Source organism: Balaenoptera musculus, chromosome 19 (assembly GCF_009873245.2).
Source record: "Balaenoptera musculus isolate JJ_BM4_2016_0621 chromosome 19, mBalMus1.pri.v3, whole genome shotgun sequence".
Lineage (NCBI taxonomy): Eukaryota > Metazoa > Chordata > Mammalia > Artiodactyla > Balaenopteridae > Balaenoptera > Balaenoptera musculus.
In genome coordinates this window covers 40,328,452-40,344,122 of record NC_045803.1, presented here as the reverse complement: position 1 = coordinate 40,344,122, position 15,671 = coordinate 40,328,452, and positions in this window count along the sequence as shown.

Sequence of the window (15,671 nt, the reverse complement as noted above, 5' to 3'; positions counted from 1 at the left end):
GAATTGGGGTGTTCAGAACAATTATTCTCCTTGAAGTACTGCTTCCCTACTTCCTTACCCTTCAGAAGCTATTGCATCCTGACCTGCTAGAAAAGGCTAAGGCCAAGGCCCAGCCAGGCTGTTTCTGACTCAGTGTTTGTGAGAGTTGATGTGGGTGCGTGGAAAGAACGCCTGCCTGGGAGTTTGGAGCCTGGGCATCTAGTCTCTTCGATCAAGTCCCTTTCCTGGCCGGGCTATATAATCCTCAGTTTTGCCCAGCTCTGACATTCCAAGGCCCTCAGGTTCTTCCACCTGGCATCTCTGCGTGCCTTGGCCTGGGTGTTGATACTGATGGGACATCAGTATCCTTCCTGCTCCCTCCAGGAGAGGGAATTTCGCAGGGCAGACGAGTCGGCAAATGTTTGAATGAGTTACTTTATGCCATTTCCTTAAAAAAAAAAGTCCCTTTGTTGTCCAGATAAAAGACCAACAATGCCCAGGATACTTCGAGGATACCAAATCTAGCTGAGAACAGAAGGAAAAGCTTTATATGGCCCTTTAGAAACGTCTAAGTGCCCCTAGAGTATGCCAAGGGCTGCATGAAGCCCTGGACCCCACTGACAAGCTAAGACCCAGTCCTGCCCTTGAGGCACACACATTCTCCTGGGGAGCTGGGCAGGGGTGCAAATACCGATGCTATGAAAAAGGCTCCATGCACATGCATCCGGGTGCAGAAAGCTTTCCAGCTGAGGCGGTGTGAAGCCAGAGTCTTGAGGCATGAGCGGTAACAAGATGCAGACAGAGAAATCAGGAAAAGAGAACTCTGCATGAGGGAAGATGTGAAGCTGTGTAACTGAGTGATGGTTTTAATTGCAGGTAGCTAGGTGCTGCTGGCATTTGGGGTTCAAATGAGGAGTAACATCCATAAAGGCCTTGAACATTAAGCTAAGGAGCTTCAGTTTTATCCTAAACACAAAGAGATTTTGAGGGGTTTAAAGCCCAGAATGAGATGGTATCTTAGTTTGGGTTCCCCTGACAGCAGAGCCTATGATGAGCACTTGGGTGCATGTGGTCTATTTGGAGGGTGATCCCAGGAAACAGAAGGGGTGAGAAAAATGATACAGGGAAGGAAGAACAGTGGAAACTGTGTCTTGTTGAGCTGGTACCAACTATGGGCAAGGCAGATCTCCATCTTGCTGGGGATCCTTTAATGAAGCGTGTAGAACGTGCCCCAGAATTGTCCCACTGAAGATAGGAAGCAGGGGGCATTTATCCGCTGACTCCCATCCGTCATTAATTGAAGGTTACTCTCAGAGGCAATGATTCCTTGCACGTACAGCTGTTTGCCTGTAACTAATGCCCATCTGCACTGTGAGCCCTGCCCTCACTGCCTCTCTCAGAGCACTTTTCACATGTGGACGTGGAGAGTAAATTACCATAGATGTCAAAGGACCGTGCCTGACCTTCTTCTCTCTGCCCGGCTTCTCCCTTGTGTGATGGTCATTTTTACAGTCAGATGACTTTTAATCAGTCACGGGTTCAGCTGACTCTGTGACTCCAGACAAAGCCCAGAGGTAGAAAAACAGAACAACATCACAGCGTGCACTTGAGGTGGGACGCTGCATGTGCGCGTGGCACCTTCCATCGTGGCTGCCCTTGACTCGGGTGAGCTTCGGGGATATGGCGCATCTTCTACACACATGGTTAGATTTGCCTTTTAGAACATCACTTTGCTCTTTGTAAGGAGTATGGATTGGAGGGGACAAGACTGGCAGCAGCAGACGTATCTTACGGGAGAAATTCTCCAGTAATTATCTCAAGCCCAGTCAAAGCCGTGTGATTTGAATGTTCTCAGTGGCAAGTTTGGTGCTTCTCTAAGAAAAATCCAGGGAAACGGTGGGAGCGGCTGTCTCCAAGAGGGAGACACTGAGGGTGAGAAGTTCACGTTAGCTGGGTCTATATTAAAGGATATTTTTCTCTCAACTCGTTGGGTCTTGAGAGTTACCCTTGGAGGTGTTCAACAGCAAGATAAGTGGGGTCAGATACCAAGGAGGCAATTGAAGTTTTGACCATTCTCCTTTTCCAGAACCTCTGGAAGGCAAGTAAATATTTATGGACTCAGAGCAACACGTAGTTATAGAGTTGGAACCTCTGTCTTATTGCAGTGGTTCAATTCAGGCATTCACCTTGTTGGGGAGAAATTAAAGATTAAATCAGAGCTTTCAAATATCCTGTGGGATATATTGCTATAAATGTGGAGCATCCATATCAGATGCCTTTGGTCCAGAGAAAGGTTACATTCATTTTTTTTTTCTTGTGGAGATATAACATTTAAACCCTACAGAGCTTGTCCTCTGCATTTCCAGTGTCTACCATGTAATTGGGGGTAATTCTTCTCTTTCTTTTACCTTTTCTACCTGCAGTTTGGAGGAAATAGCTCTTCATTGCTTTGAAAAGCATCTTTCCCTAGACTCTAGGGCAAATAAATCCCTTGCCACTCCCTGGTCATAAAAATGCTGGGAAACGCAGGACAGAGCCGGGTCTGCAGAGCAATTACTAAATGTCATGCTTTTCACTGGAAGCGCTTGGGCCATGGCTGTGGAGTTGGCCTTTGTAGGAACTGGATGGAGTCTGGTCTTATTTCTTGCAACTAGGTTGTAGAGATGTCTGCAATTACAGGTCAGTTCTCTGAGCCATTGTTGGCATGTAAATAATGCCCGTCTGTCCTTCAAGCCCTGCCCTCACCACCTCTATCAGAGCACTGCACACATGTTGACATGCAGAGTAGGGGACCATAGATGCCAAAAGACCATGCCTGACCTCTTCCCTCTGCCTGACCTCTTCCTTGTGTGGTGGTTGGTTTTAGAATTAGATAAGTTTTAGTCAGTGTTTTCTCCACAGACAGCCAGTTTAATCTTCCTAGGGCAACAATTCTAGCACATTTGTCTGTGTTCATGGAATAGAGCAATCAAGGAAGGCTTCCTCTCAATGATATTTTCATGGGATTTTGTAATTTGCATGTAGTATGTGCTCAGTAAACATTTGTTGGATGAACAAAGGAATGAATCAATGGGATGTAGCAAGATGCTAGGCACCGGAAGAGAAGGCGCTGAAATATCAATGGTGATTAGGACCGGGGACATAATTTGCAGGGCCCCGTGCAAAATGAAAACACACGGTCCCTTGTTCAAAAGTGAAGAAATTCAAGATGGCAAACATGAGACCATTAAACCAAGCACAGAACCCTTGTATGTGCGAAGCCCTTTGTGACTGCACAGGTTGACTGTCTGTGCACCTGGCTTTGATGGTGACTGTCTTTGAGGACTGGGATCATGGAGTGAGCATATTCCATATTTGGAACATTTTCTATAGTAAACGTGAATACTTTTTAATAATCGGAAAAAAGTTATTCTAAAAACCTATAGAATAATAAGAGCAGCTGTATGTAGTCTGGCCCATGAGTCAGGAGATCTAGATTCTAACCTTGATTCCCTTGCTACTTAACCTTTGATGAACCTTGTCTACTCTGTTTTTGATTTCCTCCCTGGGATGGCAAGGAAGAGGTCTCAGGCCTCCTCCTGCCTGGTGATTCTTGGATGCTAAGATTATCACCAAGAAAACATACCCTGAGAGTTTCTTGGACACAAAGGTTAGAAAACCATGGAAGGGTAGGTCTGCCAACATTTCCTCTGAATTGCCCTTGGAAACATTCCTGGCCAGGCTATCAGGAGCATAACCCTCTTTGTGAAAATATCTTCCCGCCAGAAGCTGCTGGTCTCCAGGGGGAGGGATGCTTTGTGTGGTCCGAAGTCGGCAAAGTGGAAGAGGACAGAGGAACCACCCGCTGCCTGTCATTCTCACCCAACACGTTGGCCCGGGGCGGGGACGGGCGGCAAGGGGGCGATCTGTGGCACGCAGTCCCCTGTTTTCTTACAGCAACTGCATGAAGACTACAAATATTTGAGCTGATTGTACTCGCTTACATGCAGCAATGAATCATCTGGTGATGAGAGGCCTGAAATATGCCAGGATGAAATTAACATCAATTGAAACAGAAAATGGATTCTAGCTCCCACCACAATGAGCTTTAGAAGAAGGGCCGGGGAGCCCGAAGCTGACTGCTGCTATTCTTAGTGGCAAAAATGCCTACGCCACCGGTGTTGCTTTTTCTATTTTTATTTTCTTAAAAAGCTTCTTTTCAGCCCCTCCTGTGGGGGCAACTTCTAATCAGACTTTGTCTGCCTGAGGTTCCTTCTTGACGTTTTCCATCTCTGGGGGAAAAAATATATGAAAAAGGAAACTAGCACAAACCTTTAGAGTCTAAAGGAGAAGAAAAATGAGGAATTGCATCCCCCCCACCAAAAGAAACCTCAAAATGCAGCAACATTTGAGGTTCAGTCTTCCCCTAAATGCTAGAAGACTTCAGGTGTTTAACAATGAATGTTTTCAGGGGGCAACACAATGTCGAAGCATTAACCAGTGTTACCTGCCCTTCATTTCCTTTCCACCTCACTCCTCTGCCTGTCATTCATTTCTTTACTGGCTTTTGAATGTCGAAAACCAGGCCCTGCAGGAAGCAGAAGGAACCCACGCCTAGAAATAGATTTGGGAGGATTCGTGGTGAGTCCAAGCAAGGCTTCCTATTGTAGAATCAGAAGAGGATGCCTTAGGTTGACGAGAGCAGACCTGGGAGGGGTGGGAGGTGCAATATGAATGTAGTTGCTGATGGGTCTCTGAGACAAGTCTTGAGGTTTATGAGACCCTCCTCAACCCTGGAGATGCCCAGCAGGGGGGCCCAGCTCCCTGCGTCCTTCCACTGCTGATGGCTGGCCACCAAGGCCCACTCTGGAGAGTCCTGCCCACGTGTCCCAGCCACCCAGTGGAGCACGTTGGGTGACCAGAGCCAGATCAGAGTCAGCCCAGATTCTCTGGGCAGGGATATAAGTTTCTGGAGTTAGAGAGACCCAGGGGGCTCCGGTCAGCTTAGCACTTAACTTATCTGAACTTCAACCTACTCAGATTTGAAATGGGGTTCGTGCAGCGTACTCAGCAGAGAGGGGATGGCGTTAAATTATAAAGCAGATAAAGCTCCTATCTCTGTGCTCAGCATGTGGTTGCATGTGGTTGCTGGTGGAGGGCGGTCCACCGTGTAATGCTCCATGAGCGTCCTTCTCCCTGGCTCTGGCCTGAGGGTTGGGCCGGTGCCTCAGTCTCGCCCCTGCCTCACTGTGACTCCATCCAAGCTTCTTCAGGACCCAGCATCGCTTGAGACCGAATCCACTTAAGAAGTAAAGAGGTCCAGAGCCAGGAGCTTTTGGAGACCATAGCAACATTTTTTTGTTCCTCTCAAAATGAGAAATATGTTCTGGAAATATGAAAACCCAACCTCTAAAAGGAGGGCAGTGCCACAGCAAGTGCTGTGTCGACCAGCCTGGTGTTTAGGGGATGAACCGTGTGGGTTGGAGCCTATATCTGACACCTAAGATTTAACAGCTGTGGCACGTCACTCACCTTCACCTCTCTGTGACTCGGTTTCCTCATCAGTAACTGAGGATGATGATGGTGACCTCACAAGGTTGTGAGGATTTCCTGAGTGGACTCATGGAAAGTGCCTAGGAGGATGCCAGGCACTCAGCAGGAGTGTTCAGGAAGTGCTAGCTGCTACTATTGTTCTGGTATGTCACCTGGCTGGCCCTCCTTTTGTCTTGGTTTGGCTTGCCCGTCTAATTAGGCTCTCTGTGGGGGGCAAGGGTCGGGTCTTCTCTCTGGCATCTCTAAGGAAGAGGGCTTTCCATGAGGACTCCTGGGCCTGGAGGGCCATTTGGAGCTGAGCCTGCTCTGGGGACCGGGGGCCACGGTGGCTGCCCTGGCTTCTCCTCCCCGCTGTGCCTTTGACTTTTCATCCTGTCCTCTGCCTTTGCCTCTCCTGCTTGCTCAGAACTTGGCTTCCCCGGGTCTGTCCATGACCTCTTACTTCATCTTTGAGAGCTCCTTGAGATGGACTTCAGAAGCAGATCCTGAAATGAAAATTCGAGTACCAGTGCTTATTTGGAAGGTGATTCCAGGAAATAGCAGAAAGGGGGTGAGGCTGTGAGGAAGGAATGAGCAAGGCAGCCCATAAAGGATGTGTTATCAAGCAGGTTATTACCTTGAGCAACTGGAGCCTAATCCCTTTGGGGAGCCTGGGCCATCAGTGTGGAGTATGTGTCTCCAAGGCAGTCTACACAAGGAGCCAGAGAGCCAGGGTATTTATATATCACATCTCACTAGTCATTTTCGGGGCAGCTCTGGGGGCATTAAACTTCAGCACTTCCAACTTCCTCTGCGTGTTGGCCAAGCACGCTCGTGCAGGGGGAGTTACAGGAGTTTGTCAGAAGCAGCTTTCAGCATATAGAGGTGAGGACCTAGAGGGCATGGGCCGGCGGCATCCAGGAAACCTGCTCTACCCCGTCACTGCTAACTGACAGCTCCTCTCTCTGTTTTGCAATTCCAGATATGGGGTGGGGGGGGGAGAGAAAGAGTGAGGAGGAAGTAGGGAACAAAAGAGGGAGGGAGGGAAGTGAAAGGGAGGGAAAGAGGAGAGAAGGAGGGAGAGAGAATAAGAATGGGAATGGATATAAGAACCTGAGAGAGCCGTGCCATCTCTGCTCCATCCTCGATCTGGTCAGCTATGGACAGGAAGAAGGGATTGTATCCTCCACCTGGGGCTGTGAGAGCGGAATGTTCATCCAAATGGACAATGGGTTATTCCTTTTAGACATCTTTCTTTGTATAATTTCTTCCTATAATTTCCCATGGGCTAGGGTGACAGAAGTGGGCTTGTTCTGACAGCTTGCGGAGAAGGGAGGTGAAATCCAATGGTCTCTGTCCCGTTCTACTTTTCCCAGCATCCGCATCAGCAAGCTACACTGAATTCCTTCCCGTTTGACAGCTGAGGCGATGAAAAGTCACATACACCCAGATGAAGCCCTGGGATAGTGGCCAGCCCAGAGCAGTTGTTTCACCTTAAAACAAGCCTCATCTTGGCTGTGTCATCACCATGAGAGAAGTCACACATGGCTGTGATGTTTTCTCTCTCCTTTGCAAGGAAATGGAAGAGGAAGTAACAGCTTCTACCCCTGACACTTTTCTTGCTCTGGGGTAAGTCACAGCTAGGAATGGCAAAATATCTTAGCCAAACTCTACCAGAAGAAAAATGAATCAATTTAAAGAAAAATGAATCAATTTAAAAAAATAAATTTATTTATTTTATATATTTATTTATTTATTTTGGCTGTGTTGGGTCTTCGTTGCTGCACGCAGGCTTTCTCTAGTTGTGGTGAGCGGGGGCTACTCTTTGTTGCAGTGTGCGGGCTTCTTATTGCAGTGGCTTCTCTTGTTGCGGAGCACAGGCTCTAGGCACGTGGGCTCAGTAGTTGTGGCACGCGGGCTCAGTAGTTGTGGCTTGCGGGCTCTAGAGCGCAGGCTCAGTAGTTGTGGCGCAAGGGCTTAGTTGCTCCACAGCATGTGGGATCTTCCCGGACCAGGGATCGAACTCGTGTCCCCTGCATTGGCAGGTAGATTCTTAACCATTGTGCCACCAGGGAAGTCCCTGAATCAAGATTTGATATTCTGGAAGCAGAATCATTTTGCAGGATGCTTGGGAAGGACTCTCCTAGAACAATGATATACAAACTTAAATGAGCACACAGGTGACCTGGTGATCTTGCAAAGATGCAGATTCTGATTCAGTGGGTCTTCGATGGAGCCAGAGAACCTGAAATTTCTAACAAGCTCCAAGGCGGTACCCAAGCTGCCAGTCTAAGGACTTTGAGTAGCAAGGGCATGACCTTTAGATTTAGACTTAACTGGATTCAAATCCCAGCTCTGCTGCTTCCTTGCTGGGGGAGGTTGAGCAAGTTATTTCGCTTCTCTGAGCTTCAGTTCTTTGACATTGAGAATGTGGAACAGAATTCTTACCCCTCAGGTAAGAGGATGTTGTGAGGATGTGATGGGACCATGTGTGCCAGTGACCACACATGCATCGTTCTACACTCTATTCCATTGCAATTCAGTAACGTGACATTATTTCCCTTCTTCCTCTGGTCATCTCTCCACTCTAGGAGGTGGTATCTGCCAATTTCAATCAACATCAGGGAGGGCCTCGGACTGAAGACCAGCCTGGGGCAGATGCAGGATTGTGGAGGGGTGCTGTGAAGGGTGGGCATTTCACTGCTGGCTAGAACACCAGTGTGGCTGTCTTTAAGAAACAGGAAAGTGAATTGAGATAGCAGGTGGGGTCAGGAATTCAGCCCATCCTGGGGAACCTGGTTGGGATCTGGTCACCCCACCCTTGCCCTGCTCATGGAGCATCCTCTGGAAACCATTTCCTGACTCTCAACTCACTTCTGATTCTGCCCTGGTCCTGTACTCCCACTCCTACCAACGTGCTCAGTTTACAAGCACTCCTGGTCTTGAGCTGCAAGGGCTACCTCTCCCCAGGTAATCTTAACCCAAGGAAAGACCTTCTTTCTGTTGGTCCCCTCATTTCCAGGGCAATGAGCAACTCCCTCTCTGAGTCTCAGCTTCCCCATCTGTACAATGCTGAGTCTACTTCAAGCAAGATCTACATACTTACTAGCTCTTTCTCCATCAATGGGCTCAACTACAGCAGTCCCAACATGGTTTTTTCTTTTTCTCCTAAACTCCATTCATCAATCTTCCTTGTTCTTCATCACTGACCGTTTACTCCAAATCCTGCCTCATTTCCAGGCCCTGTAGACGGAGGGCTGCCATATTCACATAAAATGGTGCACCCTGGAGTTGTGCAGTGTACAGCCTGCACAGATGTACATTGGAGCCTTGCATGGACCTATTGCCTTTGACACGGTATCCCATACTCTAGGTTCCAAACTCATCCCAGACCCACTCCCAGATCCTAAAACCCCAGTGTGGACCAAGTGCCTGGCTCTCCCTCAACCTAGGGAGTTGAGCTCCAGAGTAGAGTTGGAGAGGATGGGTGCAAAAAAGGTAGGGTGCAAGGTGTGTGTGCATGAAGCCAAATGACAAAACCAGCACTCAGTACTGTAGGACTTTCTTGGGCCCTACACCTCAGGCTTAACGTCATGACTCAGTATTTTAGTGAATATTAGGATGTGACGTTCTTCAGAAAACTGTCTTGCTCAGCCTAGAAATACCACCTTGACTCAATTAATTTTGGTCACTAGATAACACGCTCTAGTTGTTTAATAAGCGTTGGTCTATTTTGTATCCATAGCAGGAAATATCAGTTAGGCCTCCATCAGCCACAGCACCTAATGCCAGTCCCCCTTGAGGGAGTTTACTTGAATAGCTTTGTTTCAGTGTCACTGTTCATGTTTCAGTGTCATTGTTCTTGCCAGCGAGAGGTCTACGAGATCACGCATTTCATTTCATGCTGGAGTTACATAAAGGAGAGTTGATAAATAAACCATATTTAGTGGAAGAAATAGAAATGTGCAATGCTTTTCTGACCGAAGGAATATCTATGGACACGTGAGCAAGGGGAAGAAGTGTTGTGGTCTGTGGATGTAAGACTGAAGCACATGCATTCAGTGGTTCCCTGCTGTCTAGAATCAGAACAGCAAATCTATAGCAAGGGTGCTATGGCGCCCTGGAGCTGGCTTGTGCCAGTTTGTGATAGCCAACTGGGTACATTTCTTCCCAACTCTGCTTTCAGTGATGTCATGTTGAGGGCTTGAAATTAGCCATGGGGAGAGCATTTTTACCATGGAAATTGGCCAGTGACACACATCAGGGCTTTCCTTCTTTTTAGAGAGCAGTTGTTAAATATTTACTAGCACACCACTACAAATGGATTGCCATTCCACCCCACCCCCATCCATGGCAGACCTCACTAATGGATTCTAACACATTTTCCCCCTCTTGAGCTACAGATGAGGCTCAGAATCCTTTCCAGTACATTTTCTAGTTAGCAATTACCAATGAGTTGGTGTCAGGTCATGGAGTAAAAGCTCACTCAATAAAGTCTCCTTACCTTGGTCCGGCATGTCTTGAAAAGGACCTCTAAATGGTGTAGAACAGTAGACCTCAAACGTTTAGATTTTATAAACCTTTAAAACGTCCAAAAATATTTTTGGAGCATGTTAGAATAACCAACTTATTATTTGGCTGAGAAAGGACAAACAAAGCAAAGTAATAACAACAAAATATCTTCCACCTTCTACCATCATCATTTCATTAAAGGACATTTTAACACCACCCTGTAGATATCAAGTATATAATCTCAGAATAAAGACAGTTCCATTAAAGTGAATAATTACCTCTTCATTTTCCTCATTTTCCGCCTTCCAATGTAAACTTTCTCTTGGATCAGGCTAAAGTCCATGGACGCATGTTTGGGAACAAGCTTTCAGAGTTCTGGGGCCTGAAGCCAACGATTGGAAGCAAAGCTGCAGGAATAAATGAATAATATAGTGCACGTGAAAATACCATTTTCAGTGGGGAAAAGGGTTTTACTAAATTTGACAATCTTACGTTTTTGTAGCCACTTTTATTCATTACTGCCCATTTCTCACTAGCTAGATGAGCTCAGAGAGTACTGCCCCCGTGTTAGTAGAAATTTAGAATATAACTAAATCCTAATATTTTTTATAGTTTGCTTGGTGAGACCTGGAGCAGTGACATGGTCTGTTTATATCACTGGATTCTTTATAATATTGGGAATGAAGTCAGTGTATTCAAGAAAGGGGATGACTCAAAAGTCTACAACGAATAAATGCTGGAGAGGGTGTGGAGAAAAGGGAACACTGTTGGTGAGAATGTAAATTGGTGCAGGTACTATGGAAAACAGTATGGAGGTTCCTTAAAAAACTAAAAATAGAGTTGCCATATGATCCTTCAATCCCACTCCTGGGCATATATCTGGAAAATATGAAAACTCTAATTCAAAAAGATATTGTACATGCACCCCAGTGTTCATAGCAGCACTATTTACAATAGGCAAGACATGGAAACAACCTAAATGTCCACTGACAGATGAATGGATAAAGAAGATGTGATATATATATATATATAATGGAATATTACTCAGCCATGAAAAAGAATGAAATATTGCCATTTGCAGCAACATGGATGGGCCTAGAAATTATCATACTAAGTGAAGTAAGTCAGACAGAGAAAGACAAATATTATATGCTATCACTTATATGTGGGATCTAAAAAAATAGTACAAATGAACTTATTTGCAAAACAGAAACAGACTCACAGACATAGAAAACAAATTTATGGTTACCAAAAGGGAAAGGGGGGAGGGATAAATTGGGAGTATGGAATTAACAGGTGCACACTACCATAAAGAAAATAGATGAACAACAAGGTTTTACTGTATAGCACAGGGAACTATATTCAGTATCTTGTAATAAACTGTAATGGAAAAGAATCTGAAAAAGAATAAATACATATGTATATATGTGAATCACTTTGCTGTACACGTGAAACTAACACAATATTGTAAATCAACTCTACTTCAATTAAAAAAAAAAGAAATGAGATAACTAAATATTCACTTGTATATTCAACTAACATTTCAAACGCACATGACAAGCATCTTTCTGCAGCAACCTCATTCTCCCCACTGCCCCCCAGCCCTGACCAGTGTCCTTTCCTCCAGTCTGGCTCCTGCCACGTGGCAGCTCAGTATATCAAACTAAGAGGCAAGTCTGCTCAGGTCACTCCCCTGCTGAAAGTCCCAGTAGCTCCATCTTGTCTTCAGGGGGAATCCCAAACTCCACACATGACATACAAGCCCCTTCATGACTGGGTCATCACTCACTCCTCCAGTCCCAATCCTCCTTGCTCTCCGACAAGCACCTTGCCCTGTGGATGTAGCCAGTTTACTTTTCCTTCCCAACACTCGTTCTCTCTCTCATCTCTTTTCCTTGGTGAGGCTACTCTCTTCACCTGGATTACCCACATCTTTGACCGGCTCACTCCTATTCTCTCTTTAAGGTTCAAATCAGAGATAGTTTTCTTTAGAAAAGTCTTCGGAGCTTTTCCTGGGTCTGTACCCCCATCATAGCACACATCTTGCTATGCCCTAATTGTCTATCTGTGTGTCTCTCCCACTCATCTCAGAGTTCCTTGAGTAGACATCATTGAATAACCAGCATCTGTTGGTTATCAAATCACTATCAAAGAACTGAAGCTCAGACAAGTGAAATAACTTGCTCGACTTCCCCCAGCAAGGAGGCAGCAGAGCTGGGATTTGAATCCAGTTAAGTCTAAATCTGAAGGTCATGCCCTTGCTACTCGAAGTCCTTGGGCTGGCAGCATGGACACTGCTTTGGAGTGTGTTAGAACTTGCAGATTCCCTGGCTCCACCAAAAACTGGGTCAATCAAAGTCTGCATGTTTGCAAGATCACCAGGTGACTTGTGTGCTCATTTAAGTTTGAATATCGTTGTTCTAGGAGAGTCATTCTCAGGCATCCTTCAAAATGATTGTTTCCAGAGTATTAAATCTCAATTCATTTGTCTTCTCATAGAGTTTGGCTTACATATTCTGTCATTTCTAGTCATATAGTGGGTGCTCAAACATTTGTGGAACGAATCAGCAGGTGTACACCAAGCAGAGAAAGACTAGTCTGGAGAAAGGGAATAATGTGTGTAAAAATAGGCCAATGTGGAGGAGGATGTTATGTGTGCGAAGATGAAAACAGCCAGTGCGTCTGGGCAAGAAGGCACATGAGGCCGAGTCTGGACAGGTAAGACTGGAAAGGTGGCCTGGAGTCAGTTCCTGAAGGACCCGGAATGCTATGTCTGGGGGCTTGGACTTCTTCCTGAGCAGCAGAGGCATTTTGGAGCAAGGAGGTGAGAAATACGGGCTTGCCTGTTATAAAGAACATTCTGGTAGCTGACACAGAACATAGAAGAGTGGGGTGGGGCCGCTGGAGTCTGGTAGACCAGTTACCCTGCTGTTGCCGTGGTGCATGAAATGGCGATGATGATCTAATCCAAAGTAAGGTATTGGCAGCGAGAGCGGAGGGTGGGGGACATTTGAATCTACAGCTCTGTGCATGGAGTACAAGTATATTCCTGGAAGCAGCTTTGAGACAGCAAGACCAGATGTTCCTTTGCAGGATATGGCAGAGGCGGCTGTCAGGTGGGCTCTGCTGGGAGGCATGAGATATGAATTGGTACCACTCGGAAACATCATTCGAGGAGTCCAACTGTGCAGGTTAACGTGTAGCTAATTTTATTGGGAACAAACAGCAATGTTTAAGTGGTGGGTATGCTCGGGGTTTGCAGATTTGGTAACTCTCTGGATGTTTCCCTTTGCCTTGGTGCCCATTAGGAAAATGCAAGTCTTATAAAAGCGATGCTGTTGCTCGGAACATTTTTCATTAGAGTCAATTTGTTTCCACATTGACTGTAAATTATATTGCATTTTGTTTGAAAGAACTTTCTGAATTAAAATAGGGAGCCGAGTATGCAATACTCAGCGTGAAACAGAAGTTCAGTTACCTGCAGTTACGAGCACGTTCTCCTCCACGTGTGCAAAAATGGCATCTCGTATGCGAAGGATTTTAGGGCTGGAAGCTGCTTTACAGATTACTCAGTTCGGCATTCCCAAAATAGAGATGAAAGCACAGAGAGGGAAAGAAAATTGCCTGAGGTCACATAGCAAGTTGATGGCAAAGCTGGAACTGGTTTAGGTATCCTGATGTAGCTTTTTGATGAGATTAAAGAAAAAAACAAATAAGTTTCTGAATTTTCATTTCACAGGATATTCAGTAGTTCTTTCTCTACAGACTAACATTAGAAATAACTTTACATCAAACAGATTTCAGAACAGATCTAGAGAGAAAATATGTCTGACGATGTCAAGTCCCAGTTCATGGCACTGAAAATTCTAGAAAGAGCAGCAGGGCTACCGTGTGCTGTATTTTTCAATGTTGTTCAAATGAGCAGCCTACCACAGTCCTGCTTTTTCATCAAATCTGATTTCATGAAGACTGTTTTGTTAGGCTTTGGATTACCTGGCACAGGTGAGCATTTGGATGAACACCTAAGGCCAAACCTGATGCTTCAGTCTTTCTCACCCACCATAGACACTCCATTGTCAAGTCCTGCTGATTTCAGCTCCTAGGCATCTCTGGGATATATCTTCTCTGCTGCATCTCCCCTGATCCAGGCCCAAGTTCATCACCCTCACTGGGACCATTGTTAATAGCCACCTAGTCAATCCACTTCCCTCCCTTCCTGGCAAAACCTACAGTCCAGTCCCCAGACAGCAGACAGATTTAATTTTTTAAAACGCAAACCTAATCACATTGACCTATTACCCCAGCCAACATCCTCCCTGTGGCCTGGGCCTGCTGTCGTCTGGCCCACCCCAGTGTCTGTCATCCTCGCTCTCCGGTCTCCATCCCATTGTCTGTTCCAGCTCACAGCTTTCCCTTCTGTTCTTCCTATTTGCCAGGTTCCTTCCTGCTACAGAGCTTTTGCAGATACTGGCTGCAATGCCCCAGCCCTCCAACCTCCCTTTGGATATTTAATGCCAACTCATTCTTCAAACCTCAAAAATTATTTTCTTCCTCATGTAAATCCTTTACTGATCCTCAGATAAGATCAGTTTCGCATATTATTCCCTGGCACAGTACCCTGGGTTCATTCTGTCAGTAGATGAGGTTGGGGGAATATTTCACTCAGAGCATCAGTGGTGGGGTGGATGGTGGGGAATCTAGAAGGGTCAAGGTCTTAACTTAAACCTGATGGTTTTAGTGTCTGAGATTCAGGTCACTGAGTACCCAGTACTCTCTACCCCTGGGCAGAACCTTTTCAGATCCCTATGCTGGCTTTTCAAGATGTTCCTGTTACATTCCCAGCAGAGCTGGCGTTTGCTGCCTCCAAGTCTGGGAGGGTTAGAGATTTGATCCCAACAGCTAGAGTAGGAAGTGGGGAAGGAGGAGGACGAAGTGGACAATCCCTGATTTCATTCGTCTTTCTGTGATTTCACCAATCCTCAATGCAGAAAAGAAAGCGGCATCCCGGAGTCCTTGTAATTTGCTCTCCCCGCTTTGACCTCTGAAAACCCCGAAGCCGAGCCGCTCCCCACTGCCACCACATCCTCTGCACATCACCACACATCAGCAGCACTTGCTCGCCCCTGCTTTCCGGGGAAGGCTGACAAGGACGCGTCATAACTCAGGGTCTTCCTTCTGCAGTGGCCAGCGGTCCCTGCTGGGAGCTCTGAACGTCTTAGCAGTTGAAAGAGTGAAATGAAATGGTGTAAATGAATGTGCCATTGCAAATGCCCCACTCCTTCAATTTATGATTTGGGATCACATTTCACTCAATTCTGCCGAGTCACAGAGTAATTTGTGATAACACATTCTGGCGATAATTTAGCAGACCCCAAATGATATCTGAACGGAGCTGCAGAAACCCCGGCTCTGAAGCATCCCCACAGGGGACTCTGTTCAATACAACAACTGTTTATTTACTGATTACCCTTTGGGAAGGTAGACCCGACCTCACCTCTGCTCTGTCCCTCACAGATTGGCCTGCTGGACCCTCCTTAATCCCATTTCTCCATTGCCTCAGGCCCCCAAGTTCTGCCCTGCTTCCCTCTGACGTCATCAGAGTAATGGTGACAGGGGTTAGCATTTATCGAGAGCTTAGACAGAGCAGGTAGTGTGTTTATATTATATGC